The sequence below is a fragment of the Passer domesticus genome, chromosome 4 (genome assembly GCF_036417665.1).
Source record: "Passer domesticus isolate bPasDom1 chromosome 4, bPasDom1.hap1, whole genome shotgun sequence".
NCBI classification, from domain to species: domain Eukaryota; kingdom Metazoa; phylum Chordata; class Aves; order Passeriformes; family Passeridae; genus Passer; species Passer domesticus.
This window is the reverse complement of record NC_087477.1, coordinates 28,252,705-28,274,320: the sequence shown is the minus strand read 5'-3', so window position 1 is coordinate 28,274,320 and position 21,616 is coordinate 28,252,705. Positions and strand designations below refer to the sequence as shown.

The following is a 21,616-nucleotide window of genomic DNA, read 5'->3' as shown; positions in this document are numbered from 1 at the left end:
TTTTTTTAGGGTGATGGGCATTTATGCCTTTGTACAGCAGCTGATGTAAACGAAAGAGCAGATCCACACTGCTATTACCACCTTCCCTCTGTACTGCAGATGTCTGAGCTGCCACTGCTGCTGCTGGTTAAGTGCTACAGGAGGCTGCTCAGCTTCCCTTTGCAGGCTGCTCTATCCCCTGATTCTCCAGGAGATACCGTGGCTGTGGCTGCAGATTAGATTTTTCTCTCCCTCCCCCTGCGAGACCTCTGTGTGCTTTGACGTCATGTGTGCTCCTTTCAGTTGCCATAGCAGCCCCATTCCCCAAGCTCTCTGCCTGTCTCCTCTGGTAGGTTCCACAATGGTACAGCCAGCATCACGCTGCACAATGGTTTCCAGGCAGTGAAAGAGCGTGATTCAGCAAGCCACTCTTCCCCCCCCTCCCCTTTTATTTCATTATTATCAGACATTTTGCCTCCCCTTTTTCTGTTCTCTTCTACCCTCTTCCCCAGGCTTTTATTCAGTTCTTTAAAGGAAAACGGTGATTTACCTTAAAACCAACTGCCCATCTTTTTTTTTCCCCCCTTTTTTTCTTTTCCCCCCTCCATTGTTATAGATAGCCCTTTTTTTTTTTTCTTTTTCCCTCGGCACTGTTTGGAATGTGATTTAAAAATACCACCTAAAGTCGCAGTTTGGGGAAAAGGTTTCTGGACGAGGAGAATAGCTCGCAAGCAAGGAATGGTAGGTGGTTGATGCTAATATTCTTTGACTAACTGCTTTCGCAGGGTGGGGTGATGAATATTGATTGCTGCTTGAGGGAAAAAAAAAATATTAAAGCAGGGGAGAGGGGGAGAGAGAGAGGTTAATGAAGTAAACTGCTAAGCGAAGCAAGAAGGCTGCACCTGTCCATTTTGTGGCCAGAGAAGCATCATTTTGCTGTGTTCGGGTGTGTATGAGCTTTAATGTTGGGGCGCTGTGGGTGACCGGCGGCCGTGCGAGCAGGGCAGGGGCACGCCGTGGATGGCAGCGTGCTGGTGCTTTACCAGCTGCCTCCTGTAAACAGTGGGGTTTTACTCAGCCTCATCACCTCTAACGCTGCCTGCGGGCTTTGGGGGGAAGGAGGTGTCTTGGCTTGCAGGTCAGGAGAAAAATGAGGGTGTTGTGAGGGTTATATGGTCCATATACAGCTGTATAAAATTTGAATGTGGAAAAATAAAGGGAGGACAAGGAGCTGGAAGATTCAGAGGACAGAAGTCTTGGCCTTTTGCAGAGTGATTGAATGCCAAAAAATAAGTGTGTATGTGGAAGTGTTTGACAGTCCTTGTTAGATGTGGGGGTGGGGGTTGTTTTTAAGAAAGTAGCCTTAAATCATCACTCTTCCACATTACTGGGATTGAAGTGAACAACTCAGCCCATTGGGTTTTACAGAACCACAAGAGCTTTCAGGAGAAGTGTTTACAGCAAGCTGTGGGCCAGTTATTTTGCAAAAGAGAATTAACAATCTGTAGATGCTGCAGTGAAATCAATGTTGCTTTGCAGGGAGATCCTCTGACAGAAAAAAGCTATTGCTACAGGAAGAAATGTTGGTTTTGTTATTTACAGCAGAGTGACATTATTAGAAATAATAGAAATTTGCTTTGGATAATTAAGTGTTACAGCATTGTTTAATAAGCGGGCTGTGCTCCCGTGAACCATGATGGGCATGTTTCACACCATTCGTGTGCTGGGGGATTGTCAGCTTGTTTACATGGGCTCCTTTTGCTGCATTGCTTCCTGATATCCTCAGTGCAACTTTCCCCTCCTCTGACATCCTCACTGTAAGTTTTACCAGAGACTTCTACAGGGGCAAATTGACACTTTTGTGGAAATACAAATTTTGAGGGAAATTATGGCACGGAGTAGAAATGTATTGGGAGGAAAATGCAAATAAGTGTATTGTAACTAATCAGAGGAGTCTGGAATCAGCTTGGTGGAGGACACAGAGGTTGTCCTGCAAGCCCAGCTTTAGAAAAAAAGAAGGGTTAAGACAGAACAGGCTGGTGCAGGTATGGCACGGGGCTGTTTGTTTTTGCCCATGTGTAACCTATCTTTGGTCCCCATGCCTTGGGGAAAATGGGGTGCACCAAACCCCCGCTATTTTAACCTTCTTTCAGTACAATGCCATGTAATCACTGGTCAGGAACATTGAAGCAATATTTTCTTCTGTGGTCCTCTGGCTGTCTGCTCTCTTCCTGCTAGGAATGGTGGCATAGGAATACCCTTTCAGTTGGCTCAGCTAATGACTTTGTCTTACAGGGATGCGGATGTGAACGACAAAGGTGATTTGACCTCAGCCATTAAACAATATTCTTTTTCTCTGACTCTCAATAAACTGCACTCTTGCTCATAGCTCTCTCCTGCTTTTTCAGAGTATGCATCATTTTTCAGGGTCCTGTTGTATATGGTTTTGTTGAGGAGTGTTAGGATTACAAGAATCTTCCTAAATAGGATGAGGACAGAAATAATTTACCATGAAAAATAAGTTAACTTCAGCTGCCTGTCTGCCTGCTTGGAAAATGTTCTTCTCATTGTTAAAAAGCTCCTTCAGTGCACACACAGGTTTCTATGAGCAGATGACAGGGATGAGTGTTTTCTTGTAGGTTTGGGGTTTTTTCCGCTGCTGTCAGTGGCTGGCATGTTTGCAGCTGTTCTTTAGTGATTTAACAGTACTGGATCAATACACCTTCAAACAGTGTTACAGTACCAAATCTGGCTAGGGAAGGCAAAGAGAGAGTTATCAAAATTTCACTGCCATGGTATTGGAGAAGGTCATAAAGTTCACTTGTAGTTTACAGTTCATTGCAAAATTTGTCCAATTTAAGGGAGGGCTAAAGCAGGCCCAAAGGAGGGTGGTTTTAGCATTGCTTTTGCAGACGACATCAGAATTTTTGTAAGACTTGGAAGAGAGAAAAGCTGCATTTAGGGAAAAGCCTCCAGCATTAAAATTGACAGTCTCTTAAACTGTTGTTCAGTAGATACTGCCCAGTTCCCTGGACAATTCCAAATTACAGAAAATATCACTGGCTTGTTGGTAAATTCTCAAATCCAAGTAAATTTTTGGGTTTTTTATCGCAAGAATTCTATACCCATAGCCCCTTCCATTCCAGTGATTACATTTGGAGCTTACATTAATAGCACTACTAGAAATTATGTCCTGAAAGCCTAGTGATTGCAGAATCAACATACTTGCTGCTCTGTTATGTCATTAGGAATAAAGGAGAGATTCTTCATTGGACTACAATACTGAATATCTATATATATAAATTCTGGCCTTCAATGCTTATATTCTGATTTTGATTCTTGCACATTTATCATTCCTTTTCTATGATTCTTGCACACTCACTATTTTGAAGGCTACTTGCAAGGAAAATGAACCCTCATGAAAGGACCACCAGTGATTAAAGTAGAAATCACAAGCAGTAGAGGGGATGGGATGGCATTTCTTGGTCCCCTCTTTATGAAGGTTATACAGCTGTTCTTGAGCTGCTCTCCTGTGTTTTAGCCTGATAGCTGTAGCTTTGTTAGCAAGCTTTAGATTGAGTCTTGGCTAGCTGTTAGAAGAGAAAGGCAGGGAATTCAAGTCCCAACACTTTCCAGTCTTATTGGTTTTTATACAGTGAGATTTTTGGTAGAAGTTTCAGTGTGTGAACTCACTAGTGGTGGTGGTATGTTCTCAATTTCATTTCTAAAGGATGTGAATTCATGAGCTTTAGTGTACCCTAGGACCTTCCTGACTATGCCTGGAACACAGGGCAGCATCTTTTTACAGCAGGAAAAGGGAAAAGCAACTGTTGTGTTTTAATGCAGGTTCTGGGCTTTTCTCCCATCTAAGAACAAGACGATGTTGATGACCCTGTCAGTGCAGCTCCTTGCTCACATCACAGCAGTGACATGGGAAATTTGGGATGTGTTAGGATCTGATCTAACACCAACCTTTGAGTATATTGGACTCTCTCAGGACTTTTGTGAGATAATCAGTAAAAGTTGGAGGTCCAGAAGAGCCTTCCAGTCAATCAATAACTGCTTCCCTAGGATTATGCACTAAGAGGTCAATAGCCCAGCAAATTAGGAACTGTAATTTGAGGGTGGGATTTCAGGAGCCTGAATTGGGCTCTTTTTTTTGTTAAGTAGTTGTTTTCTCATGAGTATTTTTCATTTTCTGTTCTTAGTAGAAAGTTTTAGTTCTCAGATGTTGAGAACTAAAAAAGCATGTTAGCGTACAGGTTGAAACTTATACTTAATAGTAATCACTTCTTTTTGTTCAGTGGTTAGGTTCCAGAACACCATGTTGATTGTTACTTCTCTTATTCACTATTGTAATACCACAGCATTTGCTTTTTCCTACAGTTCTTGGGGTTGTCTGTAAGTTTCTTGGCTGCATGTGCTTTGTCAGCTGAACTTCTTTTGTCACATGTTTTGTTATTTGTCTTTAAGAAGGTGCTAATTTGATAAACAGCAGTAATTCACAGGCCTTTTCTGATGCCTATATGTATCCATATCACACAGTTTTTAAAGCTGTTAATAATGTCACAAGTCAAATTTAATTTCCATCCCCAGGCATTGGTGCCAGGTGACTGTGCCCATATCTCAACTTATTATAGGTAAAGTTTCCGCTCTTCCTTATTCCAAAGGAAAACTTTGAAGATCTGGCCTGAGAAAGATAGATAGTGTAGAAACAAAGATAATTATATTAGATCAGTTTTATGTTTTTTTTTTTTTTAGTGCTGTTTCAATTTGAACAGTCTTGAACATGTGCTCTTGAGCACTAAGGCCTTGAATTTATTTTTTTTTCTTGCTGGTGGGGGAATAATTGTGACACACTTCTCCCATTTAAACAGCACTTCATTCTGCATTATTTTCTGTCTCCTGCCTTTCTTCTTTGTGTGGAAGAAAGGAAATTAAAGGTACAGATACTGCCTGAACAGGATGCATTATGGTATTATCAGAGGGCAATCTAAAGTCTTGGTTATATAATGTGCAGCTATTGATATTCCAGGTTAGTTTAGTTTTCTGAAATTTTCTGTGTCAATCAGACTTGAAAAATAAACCCCAAATATTTATTTCTCTTTTTTTGTGCTTAGGGCTAGTATTAGAAACCTGTACCAACAGCAGGCCAGACTCAAATATCAGCTATGGCAACCCATGCATGAAGTTGATGCCTTTGAACTATCCTATAGATGAGACATAGCACATGCTGTGGTGAGTCAACAATGTATTATTTTATTAAATCATACTTAGCAAAAAAAAAAAAAAAAGCCAAAAGATCCTTAATGCCAAAGTGCATGCTGATTTTTTTTTTTTTTTGAGGGGGGAGGCAGGGAGGCAGGGAAAATTAAAGTTACAACTTGTAGTAATTTTTAGTACACATTAACATAATGCTGTCATCTTATAATGAGTTTTCCAAGTGTATAATTTCTGCATTGCACAGTTATCAGATGGAGCACATTCAGAATGTGGTTTCAGAGGAAGTGTTAATATAGCAAAAAACGTTTTAAAAAGACCCTACACATGCAGTGTTCTGAGCACTATTTAAAATGGCAAAATCTGTTTCACTATTGCAAAATCCACAATTTTGGACTGATTTTTGTAACTAATGTTTTCCATCTCTTAGACTTGGTGTGGGGGAAGCGGAAAAGTTGTTTGGTTTCCCTTTGAGATGACTGAAGAAGATTTAGGGGAGTCATCATGGACTTTTTTGTCATATATCTCTTTATTCTTGGACAGGAAAATAGTGAGAACAGTGATGAAAATCAAATAGTCTTTTAAAAAATACTTTGTAGTTTTAACTGTCTTAAGTCTGCTAATAATTTCAATCCATATTTCATACATAATAAGTAATTTTAGTTATGAGAGTTTCTTTAGGATGGTTTTGCTGTACTTTTGGGAGATGAGGAATTGTTTTCAAATTTCTCATGTAATCTCAATAGAATTGTTGTCAAAAACTGCAGTTCTTACTCCAGTAAGGTGTAGCTCCAAGTCACTGAAATGTTTCTGTAGGGAGACAGAACTTTTACTTGTAGATGCGGCACGTGGGTAACATTAGGGGTGATGAAATGAATGCTCTGGTGACATTTTCATCCTTGATGAAGCTCATGAAAAAAATTTAAACAGGTGTCAGTTAAATCTATTTGACTGCTTTGAAGTGAGACAAGTAGCAGAAAGCAGTGCCCACTAGAGTGCCACTGAGACAATTTGTGTTCTGTTGGAATCTAGAGGGTTTCCCAAGGGGAGATGACATACACTGGACATGGACAGTGATTTGTGGCATGAGGAGTCACAGTCTGGATGCACAAATCCTGGACTTGTGGACATCCAGTAGAAGCAGTACATTTATGCAGAACTTAATAACTTCTCTTTTTGCTGTTGTGATATTTTTAACTTCTTATGGCCTCTAGGGTCCATTGTCCTAAGGTAATTATGGTTAACAAGACAGCCTTCATCTTGGCTTAAAGTCTGGGCTTTAGAAACTGTGACACTGAGCCTTTTGCATATGAATGGGTCTGGGTGACTTTTGCATTTACAATGAAGCCTGAAACCATGTGGTTTTTTAAATAAATATTATTTTGCTTTAATTCTATGTTTAGGAACATACAGATAACCTGCTAGTTGTAGACAATGAGAATTTTAAATAAGCTATGTATGTATGATTTCTGGTAGCTGGTGGAGTGGTGCAAATAATGGATTTTGTTAACATGTCCATGATGAATGGTTGCTAAACAGATGTTGCATGAAATTTTTATGGTGTTTTGTACATGTTAATGCAATTAGCAGATAGTCATGGCAGCTCAGCTCCTCTCACCATTAACGTTATTAAATTGCTGTGTAAGTAGAAAAATTGTTCTTAAACTGGCTGATGATAATCCCCACTCCTGGTGATTTTGCATTTAGTAGTATATGTAGTGCTAATTTTGGAACACAGTGGTACTGCTGCCTACAAGCAGTGTGACTTGATCATTTGTCCCCCAAGATCACCAAGATGTCTTTGTCTTAATGTTGCAGCTATTAATATTTGCTTTGTGATATTTCAAGCATTTACCAATGGCTCTGTTCAGGTTACTTTTTGAGTTCAGTGCACATCTAAGTCACCTCCCCCAGCTCTGTTCTTCCCAATTTAGATTTTAGGGTGGGTAATCAGTGCAAATACCAGGTTTTCAGAAACAGCATATGAAATGTGTCAAAAGAACTCTGAGATGTCATAGGGAGAGAGTTCCTTGAGAAGTTTCCTCTCAGATGACACAGCATTAATAGGCAAAATTAGTTAAATATGCAACAGAAATTAAAGACTGTAAAGTCTTGTTCTGAGGCTACAAAAACATCTGTAGGTGTCTTCAGGCATTTAATACAACCCTTGAGCATGGATTTAAAGCTCTGTCTGTATAGGAATTAGACATGCACTTCTGTAAACATGTGTGTAGGAAATGCAGTTTGAAATCTGGAGCTTATGCTCTCTGTGCAGGCTCTCTCCAGTTAATATTGCTCATTAAGGCAGACAGTTTGTTCATATAGCTTTATTTTGCATTCAGCAATATCTGTTGATGAAAACACAAGCTTTGCAACTGTAGAAATTGTATGGGAAATCAGAAACCACATACCAAAAATAGCATATAATTAGTGAAGTTGAGTTAAGTGCCAAAATCTTTTAAAAAAGGTCAGGAAAAGAAGCATTTGGAGAACAAAAGTACCTATCAATATTCATCACAGAAAAGATCAAGCAAGGAAAAAACTTGGGATGTTCTGTTTACCAAAAAACTGATGTTAGTGCCGTGGGCAATGGGTGTTTTTTACAGCTGAGTTAGTAATTTTATAAGAAACCATGTGACAGAAAGGTTTTGATACATCTATGCAGAGAAACAAAGTACCTGGGATAAAGGAATTTTGGGGGTTTTTAAGTGCTTAAAAAAGGCATTTGAGGATCTATTTTGAAGTACCTTGGCTTGGTATCTTGCTACTACAGTCACATGTTTTTTTTTTAAATATTGTGTTGGTTCCTCTTGAGTTCATCACAGGATTTAAGTGCATGAGGAGAAATCAGAGGACCTCAGACCACAGTTTTCTCTGAGACACTTGTGTTCTGCTCCTCTGCCTAGTAGAAAAACCATGTTTATATTAAATTTGCTGCATATGATAAATGTAAAAATTTACTACATGTTACTGATGATGGACATGTAATGTGCACCACATTTCCCCTTGGAGGAGTGTTGCCTGAGTCTATTTCCAGAAGCTATTTTTCATGTGATCAGCTGCATGCAAAGGTTTTCCAGAAGTGGCCTCTAATATTCAGCACTTCAGCTGCTCACCTTCTCTGCTTTTCAAGGGGGCTGGATTTTTTTTCAGAAAGTGCTGGGATCTTCACTTTGCATTATAGACTTTGCAATAGAACCACTTGATCACCTTTTATTTCAATAAACCTCACTGGAGATGCCCATACAGGGAATTTCCTGCCTTCGCATTTTTTGTTGTTGTTGTTGATTATGTTTTTTTCCTTTGTATGGATTTTCTTTTTTCTGTCCTCAGGATATTGTTTTGCAGAGTTTTTTCACTGGCCTTTAAACTCAGATAATATTATGTGGGTTTATACTATTAGCTCTTATTCTGATTCATATTCCTTCTCCCTCCATCCTTGTTTTGTCTTTAGTTATTCTTACAGCCCCTAAGATTAGTATTTTAATTAAATTATATTGAAATATAGCATTGTCAACTCATGCAGTATTTGTTTTTTTTTTAAATGTTCTGGGCTAAGTATCACATACATGTGAGAAACTATGAGCTTTCCTTTAGCAAAATATAGGCTATTTGTTTATATAATTTAAAAAATTGAAGCTTGGGTATGTGAAAGAGTGAGGCTTCAAAAATGCACAGCCCTCCCACCAAGATCATTCCCTAGTGGTATGTTGGAATTTTGAGATCATATAACATGGGTCTTAGACATTTGGGACAGATAGTCTTAAAAATATTTTTATTTGTTTTGAAATGAATATTTGCTGTCTTTCTAATGCTTGTAAAGACACAGACATACCATGTGTTGCATCTATGTCTGTATTCCCCCAGTAGTTGAACTGGCCCAGCAAAGGTGAAGTTATTTGCACATTTAAAAAGTGAAAATAAAATTTATCTAAAAAATTGAAGTGCCCAGTATCTGTCTTTGAGGGATCTCTAGTTTAGTTTTGCTCTGGAATACTGCTGGACCAAATGCTTTTATTCTGCCACATGTCAGCCTGAGCTTACTGAAATGGAGTGAGCTTAATTTATGAGCTTAATGCTTTCCTGTGTCAGGCATGACCTGCGAATATATCCCATGAAATATTTGTGTCTGCTGTATTTTTTCAGTTCCTGGTGGAAAAAATAGCTCTGAACCACCTGCCAGGCTAGTTCAGTATTTGGCAGACTCCTCTTCCAACCTTATGGAGAATATCCAGGACTATTGCTGCGGAATATGGGAGTAGAATGTCAGACAAATATCTTCTGAACCTTTGAGCAGTTTTCCAGCGTGATTCTTATGAGCTGTATTAAAATAATTTTAATAGCCTGCAGAAGAATAAATGGAAATGCCAAATCAATAACAAAAAACATCCAGAATGGTGCCAGCAGAAAGGGGGAAAAGAGACCAGGACAGCAGTAAATTCAGCTCTGCTAATGGGCAAGGCATGCAAACCATATTATATAAAGTGGTGGGAAGTATTTTGTGACCACAGGGTGAAAGGTTTTCCCTGCTTCCTCTTCAATGCTTGTCAGTGTGGTGTGTCTCTGTGCTATTACTTTGTGGCCTGTCCTTATCAAAAGTGCCTTTCCTTCTCACAGTTTGTCAGCAGGAGCAGAAACCTGAATATACCATGTAGTACTGCCAGCTTTTCCTCTGCTCTTGTGTGTGTTGGAAGGACTGGGGAGCACTGGCTGTGGGTGAAGGGAGTTGCTCTTGTAGGGAGGAGCACCCAAGTGCTGGCAGCGTCATCTGCTGCATCCCTGCTCCCTGCACAAGGATTTAGGTGGAGCTGGCTCAAGGCTGCAGTGTGCCAACTGCTGCACAGGCATTAGGTGAGCAGCTTTAAGCTCTTGGGCAGTCATTTCCTAGCTCTGAAAGGGAGTGAAAGAAGCCAAAGGCGTGTAGGGGGTTATCAGTGCAATGCAGCAAGTGTGACATTAATGTGATATTCCTTCTCTCTTAACTGTCGTTGTTGGGATGGAGAGCGGCAGACAGGTGAAAGCACAAAGTCCAGAAGAGTAAGGTTATCCAGAGGTCATTCCAACTCATTCACATCCACAGCCTCACGTACAGCACTTGGTACCCTTCCTGCATTGGATGCAGACTGAAGGTTGGCAAGAAGAGAGGGAACACTGCAGGCACGGTGCAGTACTTGTGCATTCTTAATGTGTTCAAATTCTGGGTAGAATTAATAGGAGCAATTCACCAGTGAGGATTTGAGGAGATGTAATTATTAAATAGGCATTCGTGAGCTGTTGGATGTTGAATAGCTCTAGATTAGTTTTATAAAAATCAGAGTTCCTGAGGCTTACAGTTTTTAATCACTTTAAAGAAGAGTAAGAATATAAGAACAGCCAGTAGTCTCACAGGAAAAATCAATCTAGAAAATGCTTCTTTCTTTTAGCTAAATATTTTAGCTAAATATCCTGTGGCCATTAGCTAAATATTTGGAGAAGGAAATTAAGAGCAAGATAAGCAATCACTAATTGTTCTCTTGTTGTGCTCTCCTTGTTGTATTCTTCTTGTTTTATTCTGGCAGTCTGACTTTTTTTAGGCATAGAAATTATTTCTTTGTCTTAAAAATTCTCTTTACCAGTTTACCATTTTCTGCCCAGCATGGGTTTTATGAGATCTTTTCTAGATATTCAGTATGATGATCAAGTTCTGGTTGCATTGAAAATGCTGAGATTTTTTTTTTTTTTAAAGGGATATTGAGTGTACATATTACCTCTATTCTGGGGGAAAAAAAAATCTTGTGTGAACCCACTGTAAAAATGCAGGGGCTTTAAAAATTCTATAAATCTATAATAGCACCCTGATAAGATGTTCTGTTCCTAACAGATATGAAATCATGGCTAAAGGTAATATTTATACAGCAGGTTGTGGAGTAATTTATTTTGTCTATGGCTTTGTGTTCACATGGTTATTATCCCAAGCTGCTTTATCTAGACCAGTGCAGCAGGTAGAGTCATACAATGGTATGGGTTGAAGGGACTTTGGAAGGCAGAGCCTTCTTTCTGGGTTTAACTGGGGCTACAGAGACTTTCTGATTTCCTTCCTTACTGCCTTTGTTTAAAAATCTATCTCCAGTTAGGTATCCAGCTAGTGGGACTACTTTCCTTGGAGCAGGTGTCTGTGTTCTCCATTCTGGCCTGCCAACACTGCATGAAAGGAGCCATGAATGGGAGGATTTTCTTGATTTATAGACTGTTAGTATTGAAATAGAGCACACAAGACAAAGCAGGGTGGAAATAATTACTGTGTGCTTCACAGAGTGGATGTGATGGTTTTTCTTGGTCACACATCAGAACCAGGTAAAATAATGACCTAAAATGGTATCCAAATGTTCCTGTCCCTGTAATCTCAATGCAGTTGTTTCTCTGAACATAAGTGGTTACTGCTATGTCTGTGTATCATAATTTTTCACTTCACTACTTCATACCTAGTTCAAATCAGTATGAACACTATATATGTGATTCACCACCAAAAATTCAGAGATGGTGTTTAAAAATTGACTCCAACTCTTAAAACAGGGACTTGAAGGACAAGTCAAAAAGAAAATGGCATTTTAGTGCTGGTTTTCTTAAACAAAAAATTCTCTGAGATGTTTCTGAAAAAGATATGCATAGCTTAATTGTGAATCATAATGCTACTTAAATGCCTGCATTAATTTTATGTTAGATTTCAGTCATCAGCACATAGATAAATGTTTTTGTGGCATTATGAATGCTTGATTTGCTGTTGTACTTAAAATTAAATTTTTTATCTGCCAAGCTGTGCAAAGAGAATCTCATGGATGTTTTCCATTACACAACACAGTCAAAAAAATACCCACATGGTTGTACAAACAGCAATGATCTATAAACCCTTTCATAAAGTGTTTTGAAGGTGATATATAGAGTTCTCAATGTAACAAAACAGTAGTGGAATTCTCTGCTTTTCTTTTGAGAATTTGGAAAAAATAAAGACAAATATATTTTGCTTGGTTTTGGCTTCTTTGGGCAGATGTGGCAATTGTTAGTTGAGGTCACATGTGTGGCTCTGTACACAGAGCATGAAGCTCAAACTGTCATGTGGGAAGCAGTATTGTCAGACCTGAAGTATTCAAAAGCCTGCAGTGAAACCTTCAGGCTTTGAACTGGTTTATTTTGATTTTGTGAGCTTGTAAGCCACCTTCGCAAGTCATTGTTGTGGTTTACTCTGAAAATCTAAAGGTGTAAAACCAAGCAGAACTAGAACTTGGTGGGGTCACGGAAGCAATGTGAAGGTAGATGCTGCTCTAAGATGCTGAAGGCTATAGGGGCAGTTTTTAAAACAATAAAAAGTATTATGCATAAAATTATTCCCTAGAGACCCTAAATCAAACTGTAGCCCCTTGTATGTAACAATGATTTTTATTGGGTTCTAAGTATAAAAGAGAGGACAACGTTTAATGTATTCTAAGTCTTCTGTCAGGATTTGACTGCCAGCATAAAAATCCAATGTAATGGTGATTCCTAAAACCTCTGACCTCACACCTGGAAATACTGCAAAGAAGCTTTGTGCTGCTCAGTGATCAAATTTTAATGATCTGCAAGCACACATCAGTTCAATTAGCAGGCCTACTCTTCTCTGGTGAGACTTCTCCTGGAGTACTGCATCCAGCTCGGTAGATGATAGACATGGGCCTGTCAGGGCAGGCCCAGAGAAGGGACAGACAGATGATCAGAAGGCTGGAGCACTTCTCCTCTGAGGAGAGGCTGGTGCTTCAGCCTGGAGAAAGAAGGCTCCAAGGGAACAGCCTTCCAGTACTGAAAAGGGACTTCTAAGAAAGATGGGGGTGATTTATAGTAGGGGCTGTAGCAACAGGACAATGGTTTTCAGCTGAAGGAGGGTGAATTTAGAGCAGATATAAAGAAGAATTTTTGGGAGTTGTTTTAAATAAGGGTATTGAGATACTGGAAGAGATTTTCTAGAGGTGATAGATGCCCTATCCTTGGAAACATTCAGGATCAGTCTGGATGGGGTCTGAGCAACCTGATCTGGTTGAAGATGTCCTTGTTCATTGCAGGGGACTGGACTAGATGACCTTTCAAAGGTCCCTTCCAATCAAAAAAGAAAGAAAATAAAAGATTGCTCAGTAGATAAACCAACAGCCCTGCAGTGGCCTGATGCTGTTTCACAGTGGCTGTATTCATTGAGCAGCCTGGCCTAGCCCTGCACACATCCTCCTTTCCCCAGTGATGTCCCATACAGGCTTTGGGGTCATCAAGCCTCAGGTTTTCTCCTACCCATCCTGCTGGACTACAAATCCCAATTGCTTTGATCTTGTGATGTGGACTACTTCTGTCCCACCACCTACTCCATTTCTTGCTGCTCTAGATAAACACTGTTTCTTTTTTGCTTTGCAGTTTAAGCACTGTGTTAAAATACATGTCATTTTCACAACTAACACGGTTCTCTGCATGCTGGATCTTTTTGTAGAGGTCAGCAGAACTCTGGTTTGGATTTAATTTAGAACTTTTAGAGGCATGTAAAGAAGGAAGCTTGCTCTTTTTATTTCAGCCATCAGGATTGCCAGTATTTTGCTTTAGAACCTGCTTGTAATAAAAACAGATTCCAGAATCAATTCTTATTTCTGTACCTTACTGACAAAACCATCGTATCTCCTCTGCATCCACTACCTGTTTCTTTTCAGTGTCCAGTCTTCTTCAGATGCGTTGCTTTGTAGTTGCATCTTTTGCAGTCTCTGTGTTAGAAACTGTCCTTGAAAAGGTTTAGTGGATGTTTCCCAAAATAGATGCTCTAAGGAATATTGTATGGAATTCCCAGGAGAGCAACTGCATGGGTTTGGGTTAGATCTGCAGGCTTGTTTTGTTTCTAGTACAGCTCAGGGTGGTAAGTAAATGTAATGTTAAAAACTTAAAAGAAGGTTACATGATGTCTTGAAAGCAATACCATAAAAATTCAACTTCAAAAGAAAAATTCAGCCTAAACATGTTGAGCAAGTTCAGGCAAGCAAGTCTATATCTAGAAAAGCTTGGTTGTGATGAGACTGTTTAATAGCCATGCTGAAAAAAAATAGGTTTCCTTGTTTGGGTTGCTCCTTTATTCAATCACTAAATCCAGACCAGAAATCAGTGGCTGTTTGAGTTATTTCACTGGGCCTCTTGTCTCTGGATGGGGAGGAGGGAGAACGACAGCAAAAAACATAGTATACCTATGTTCTGCAGGATTTATCTTGCTGATTTTTTTCCCCTGTGTGAGGTACTTGCTTTTGACACTTCAAATTTATGTTATTTATTTTCGATCCTTATGTTCTAGTGGAGAGCTTCCACTTGGAGCTGAGAGTTATCTCAGGGAGGGAGAGAGTGCTATGAGTGCCTTCTGTTTTTCTGTGAGAAGAATGTTTCTGTCCTCCAGAAATTCTGTGTTGGAGCAATGAGCTGCAGTTTGGAAGGACTGTGTATCACTGCTCTGAAGGACAAGCATATGTAAAGATAACTGGCTCAGCAGCCAGACAGAGGCAGAACAGGGATAGATGCAGCAAAATAGAGGCAGAATGAGTTTTAAACAAAGGAAGACTTATGTTTAACTATGTCATTATGTTGAATTTATATCTGTTACATCATTGCACTTAATGAGCACATGAGGAGCTTTGTGATGTTGAATATACCTAAACCCATGGAGAGGCTTTTTCATGTTTATTTCACCTCCATCTGATATTGTTTACAGTAACTTTAATGAATATATAACTAGCCATAAACCCTAAAATGTTAATCTGTATTCATGGTGAATAGTATTAGAGTATCTCTGGGTACATTTCATGGTTTTACATTAATAAAACTTTCTGCTTTTTATTACCGTGCAAGAAAATAAAACATGGTGTCAAGAGAGATTTAAGCCAGTATTCCGTCTCCAATACTGTTATTCTGCAGATGGATAACATGAAATTCATGCAGAGAATCACTTTGTTCCTATAGTAAAAAGAAATATTTGGGCTCAAAGCTTCTGCTAGGCTAGTAAGCTATCAGAATGAATAAGATTTTCATTGTAGGTTTGGTATTATGAGTTTATGTAAAATATTGCTTTTTAGTGAGTGATGTATTCATTTTCATTCACTTAGGGTGAGGCCCAAAATACATCTGCCTCTTTATCAAAAAGAGCAGATGCTGCCATTAAATTGCTCAAATTTACCATCAGAAAATGGTATTGTGCTTCTGTTTTGGCACTTAGTCTTTATACTCAGTTATTTTTTTCATGCTCAATATCAGTCTTTTAGTGATGGCTTCCGTATAACAGATATAATGGTGATTGGGGGTGGAAACCTTCAGTTCTGGGGTTTACTGCAGTTTTTTTTTGGTAGGATATAAAATGCTGTAAATTTATGGAATACAAAGCTGTTTCCTCAGGATGCAGAATTTGGCTCCTTTGTGTATGTGGTATTTTGTGCTATTTTCAGTGCTATAGAATTTTATGGCTTAATTGTCTAGCAAAGTGCATCATCAGCATTGCATATTTGCATTGGCATGTCAGTCTTGTTTTTTTTAAATAAATAGAATATGTAGTAAATCATAAGTGGCTTTTCAGAATTAAAATTAAGTCAGTGAATGAGTTGATTTGTCCTTGCATATGATAAGTGTGTTTGTTTGCAGACTACCATGCTTGCTGTTGAGATATATTGTAATGGAAAGATTGAAAAACAAGGAGAAGAAAATGTGAGGATGGTGTGGGACAGACAAAGGACAGCAACTTTGACACAGTTGTTCTTGGAGCCCAGGTTTGGATGTTGTATGTGACATCCTGCATTTTTTTTGCAGGAGATTTCACACAGTCAGTGTGGGTTTGTTAAACATTCGATAAGTCCAGTTGACAAGTGTGCTATGCTTGCAGAACCTGCAGCCTAGAAATATGGAGGACAATGTAAAGGGTGTTTGCATAAGAGGGCAAAAAAAGCCTGCTGCTTATATGACATTAAGCCTTTGTCATTGATGTTGGTTGGTTGGTAGGACAAGCAAGTGCCATGGGAAAAGTCTGCCGAGGGAGCAAGTGCAATTAGTTACCAGCATTTGAATTATTCATCCAAATTAGGACTTCAATCTGTTAATAAAGTTAGGAGTAGGAAAATGCAAGCGTCTGACACTGGTGGTAGCTCCAGATTAGAAAAACTTTTGCCTTCAGCTAAGTTGTCTCAAAGATGGGAAGTTGTTTTAAGGACACCATGCTCCATGCAGGAGGAAGACTCAGCAAACCAATAGAATACCTTGTGGTTTCTAAATTAATTGTGGCTGAAGTATCATTAAGGGGAGGAGACAAGCCAAGGGCACAGAGAGAACCAGGCACATGCTGGTCCTTAACTGTGAGACCTCCTGGTCACTTCAGTAGCAGCAGTCTGCTGTAGCTCTGACATTGTTCATGTTCTCTGTTCCATCAGAAGCCTGTCAGTTCTGAAGCTTTACTGTTGGCAACTGTTCTTATTTTCTCTTTGTCTAGAAGGTATCAAGTAGGCTGTTCTATCAAATAATTTTGGTGCATTTACTCTCTCAGTTCTCCATTTTCCCGCTTTCATCTTGTGCTTGGGCAGGCTGTTGGGAGTGGCACATGAGGTGATGCTGCAGTATGGAGGGAACAGTGGTGGCACTCCTTCTTCCAGGCAAGGTCCAGCCACATATCATGGCCACAGCTGACTGAAATCTCTTGATTTTACTGACAGTTTTCTTACTGAGATTTTCAACTGCTGTTGAAATTCCAGAGAGCTATTTCCTTTAAGACTTGTTTTTTAACCTTACAGAATTTAATTTAGATTAAATAGTCCTGTTGGTGATCAGTGAAGAATTAACATCTCCTTCAGTTCTGCTAAAATTATGTTTGTTGATACAGACATTTGGTTTCGGTCAGTATTGGTCAACATTGGACAATATTGGATGCCTCTCTTCATCTGAAGTCTTGGCTTCCACTGGATATTAATTTGGGGTCGTTTTTGTTTTGTTGGGCATTTCCCGTTGTCTGCTTTTGGTTTTTGTTGTTGTTGCTTCACACAGCACAAACCCACACAACCCTCCCTAGCAGGAAGTATCTTTTTCTTTTTATGACGATGGAAAACTACCATTGCATTCCCAGACACAGCAATTCTGGGCAGGGAGCAGGACAAGCCCCCAGCTCTAGAGGAGCTTTTCTAAAGGCACTTCATTTTAGCATCAGATACTTATCCTCTTTTTGAAAATTTTATGAGCAATGCCTTATCGAAACAGATTTTTTTGTTTATTTACCTCTTCTGGTGAGCCTCTGAAGTACAAATTGGTGACAGGGTTGAAGGAAATGGAGTGAGCTTATTTTCTTTCTGTTTATTGTCTGGAAATGATCCCGGAGTTCTGCCTTTATTTGTATACATTGTGTAAGTGTCAGAGCTTAGGCTCATAGAACACATTTGCAGCAGATTTGGGAGTGAAGTGATATTTGTTTTGACAAATACATTATGGCAGGTAAAAGCAAATTCTTTTACTCAATTCTTTCTGTACAATAACTTTGTTATGTACTTTTATAAGTCCTGAGCTGTCTTCTAAGCAAGCCACTTAAAGGATTTCATATTGTTTGATTAAAGGAAGAACTGTGCTCTCTAGGATTTTCAAATTTGTGAGAGAATCTTACTACAAATTTGACATTATCTTGGTAGCTTGGTGACTTGATCTTCAAAAAACCATAGTATGGTTTGGTTTAGAAGGGACCTTAAAGATCATCCAGCTCCAAGCCTTCCTCCCATGGGCAGAGACACCTTCCATTAGACCAGGTTGCTCAGGGGCCCCATTCAGCCTGGGTCTTCCAGGGATGGAGCTTCCACAAATTCTGTGGGCAGCCTGTGCCAGTGCCTCACCCTCACAATAAAGAATTTGTTCCTGGTATCTAATCTAAACCTATCTTCTTCACTTTAAGGCAATTTCCCCTTGTTCTATCACTATACTCCTATGTAAAAAGGTTGTATACTCAGCTCCAAAAGGCTCCAACTTTCTTGTAGTCCCTTTAGGTACAGAATGCTCCAGGGAGCTTTCCCTTCTCCAGGCTGAAAACACCCAACTCTCTTCCTGTCTTTGAAGAAGACGTAATTTAGCCTGTTTTCCAGGTTAGAGATTGTAGCAGTGACAATCACATGTGTAGTTTATTTTAGTATATAGCAAACAGAATGGGTTTGTATGGAGGTTATTTTTATTTTTGTTAATTGGGCTTCTAGTGATGACAGATCACCAAATGTGTTACTAGGTATTGTTTCTTGATTGATTTGACATTAAATTTAATTTGCATGTTGCCTCTTCTTAGCTGTAATATGGAAAACAAATGTAGGATTTAGAGAAGAGGGGATTAGTGATAGCAAGATGCATATAAAATCATCTCACACTGTTTTAACAGTGAGCAATTGCTGGCTTGCAATTCAGAATTCATTTTTCTAATACGCTTATGTTAACAGTTTTATAATTAAGCTTCACTTAAAATTATAATAATAATTTCCTTTTCCATTCAAGCATAACAAAGCACTTAAACAAGCATTAATAAGCCTCATATTATCTTTGAAAAATAAGTATTATTGCCCCTATTTTATAGTTGGGTAAACATAATTGAGGGTAAGTGATTTAGTCTGAAGGGACAAATCCTGCAAAGGGCACCTCCTGGATACCCCTCTGTGAACCGCAGTGCTAAAGTGCAGATATCAGGGAAGATCCTTGAGTATTGAGGCTTAGTAACAAAAAACGACCTCAACAATGCTTAGTGTGGATGGAAAACTGTAAATAAACATGCATTGTGGCAGAAAATGTGGCTCTGAGATTCTGGTGGAAAAGACAGGTCTGTGGTGCATCGCTCTGGGCAAGGGAGGAGATCTCTGTGCTCTCTGCTGCTGTGGAGATGAGGAGCCAAGGAACACACCCTGGAGTGGGTGGCCACAAAAGCAATCCATGAGCATCCTCTGACCAAAGCATCATGGTCAGTCTCTTATTTCACAGCTCACTTGTTCAAACATGGAGACCCTGAATCTTGGCTGGGTTATAGGACTTTGATCATCCCTTGACAAAATGCTCAGCCCAAGCTGGATTTGAGGGACCTCTTGTGTTACCTCAGTTCTCTGAAATTTGTCCAGTACCTTCCAAGCAAAGGCTTTGTATGTAACCTTTCGACAATGTGTGCAAACAGAAAAAGAGAGCAGTCTAAGGTCAGTTGCACATTCACATAGGGAAAAATTTCCTTCCTTTTGGGAAGTTGATTGGTGGGAGATCAGCAGGATGCATTTAATGCATTTAATGCAATTTAATTTTTCTCTATTACTAATAGAGTAAAATTAGACTCAATTAAAGCTGACTTTGCTGCCACTTCCAGAAATATATCCTCACCTGCACCACAGCAGGAAATGCAGACTAATTACAGATCCCTCAATGGAAGGCATACCTCAGCAGGCTAGGAATAGAAAATCTTCCTTCCTTCAGAAGAAAAAAAGAAAAAGAAAAAAATAGACGCAAACCATCATAAATAGTGATGAAGCCACATGCAAATTAAAAGCCCACCTTTTGGGGAGATGGAGAATTTCAGTGTGGCCAAAGACTGCTGTTGGCTTCTAACGTAAATTACACTCTGGTGTTGCTTAGTGATATTTTTCAGAGATATCATCACTGTACCTATGTAGCATGTGTAAAGTTCACAAATACAGAAGTTAATGCCATTTACATTGATCAACAGCTTACATCCATTACTGTGGTTGAAAAGGTCACATAAGATATGTTGTATATAACAATGCATATACATTGTTGTACAGCATATGGAAATCTCTCTATTGTAAATTCAATATTACAAATTTATAGGCAAAACATTTTGATATGACTGAAAAATCTTTTTCTTTCTATTTCCTGAGAGGTAGTTGGGATATGAGAACGTAAGGTGTTTCTGACAATTATTTAACTTTGGTGCATATTAGAAGTTCAAGTACTTACCATATCTAAGCAGTATTTGTCCTTAAATTAATTATTGAATAGAAGTTACATTCATGAATATTGATACTTACCCACAGATTAAAGGGGCAATGAGTCAGTTGGTACCTGACTACTACAGAAGGAGCAAAAATTGAAGTAGTGCTGTCTCTTAGTTCATTTTTAGGAGTGAAAAATTATGATAAGGAAGATTTATTTTCTAATAGGAAAGAATATAATTATTTTGCTGCCTCGTTGGTGTCAGTAGTAGACTAAAAGAAAAACTAGTCTGTCTCTAGGAGGTCTTATAAGGAACCAAATAAGCAATGTAATCAGAATACTAGAGTCAAAATGGAAGAAAATAAAAATTTGGGATACTCCTCTGCATTAGCCTGCAGTTAGTTTTGTTTAACCTTGATTTGAGATGCAACAGCATTCATTGACGACTGAACTTTTGTTATGAAAATAAGTATTCAGCTGCATTCTGTCACTTTTGGATGCTTTATTGTTACTCTCAACAGCATTTCTGGATGCAGTATTACCCACTGGACTGAAAAAGAGAGAGTTCTTTACTGGGATAATTGTATGCATAACTTTAAAATTAAGCAACTGAAGCATCCTAACACATCTAACTTTAAGCAGCTGAATGGTGTCTCAGACTATCCAGGTATCTAAAATTAAGCACAACATTGAGAACATTACTGCGTTATGTTTGAATGCAGAAAACAGAATTGCAAGACAGCAGAAACAAAGTTTCCACGGGCAGAAGTCAGTGTTGTCTCCAGTGTAAGTCTTTGACAGCCTCCCACCACACAGTTGCATGTACATCATCCTTTTATTCAACCCCAGCAATACCAGCATGTTTGTTGGCTAAAATGGATGGACTTTCTCACTGCCACTGCAGTTAGACCAAGAGTGAAATAAAAGGCATGAGGCTGAAACAGAGCTCTCATTATTAGGTACCAGACAGCTATAATCCCATCCGTGGAGATGTACAACCAGCATCTGGGTCATGTGAAATACTCCCTCCCTCCAACCAGAAGCCTTCTAATGATTATTCATGATTAATTTTAAAGCAAGCTCTGCAATACATTAAGTGAATGTATTCTCATATTTAGAATCCCTCCCACTGAACAGCATTTCAAGCAGCTATTATTATAGCAGTCCTGACAACTCCCTGATTAATCCTCATCCATGTGTGTCAGATATTATTAACACTTAAGTAGTCAAAGCTCAATCTTTATTACTCTTTGAGCCTGTTTCTCCATGCAGAGCCTGAGTGGAGCTGTCACATGTGTCACTCTGTCAAGCCAGGATGCATGACCCATTCCCACTTGGTAATTTGTTTACTGACATGTCTTGTATAAAGTGCCTCTCTAAAGATGGTGCTGGCAGTTCTAACCACTGGTGCACATGTCAGTGGTGGTGGCTGCTGTCCTTTGAGGATAAATAGGTGTGCTGTAGGTGTGGCACA

General features: G+C 39.1%; 1 protein-coding gene across 9 annotated transcripts in view; it reads left to right on the top strand.

Annotated features, from left to right (window-relative positions):
- The first annotated feature begins 282 nt into the window (after positions 1–282).
- MAPK10 (mitogen-activated protein kinase 10) overlaps positions 283–21,616 on the top strand; it is a 142,902-nt gene continuing 121,568 nt past the window's right edge. For 2 of the 9 annotated variants that reach the window (XM_064416790.1, XM_064416781.1), the window contains exons 1-2: positions 335–720; positions 5,100–5,217. The gene's annotated coding sequence lies outside the window, so the exon portion shown is untranslated. The other 7 variants (XM_064416784.1, XM_064416783.1, XM_064416789.1 and 4 more) reach the window with 7 other exon arrangements.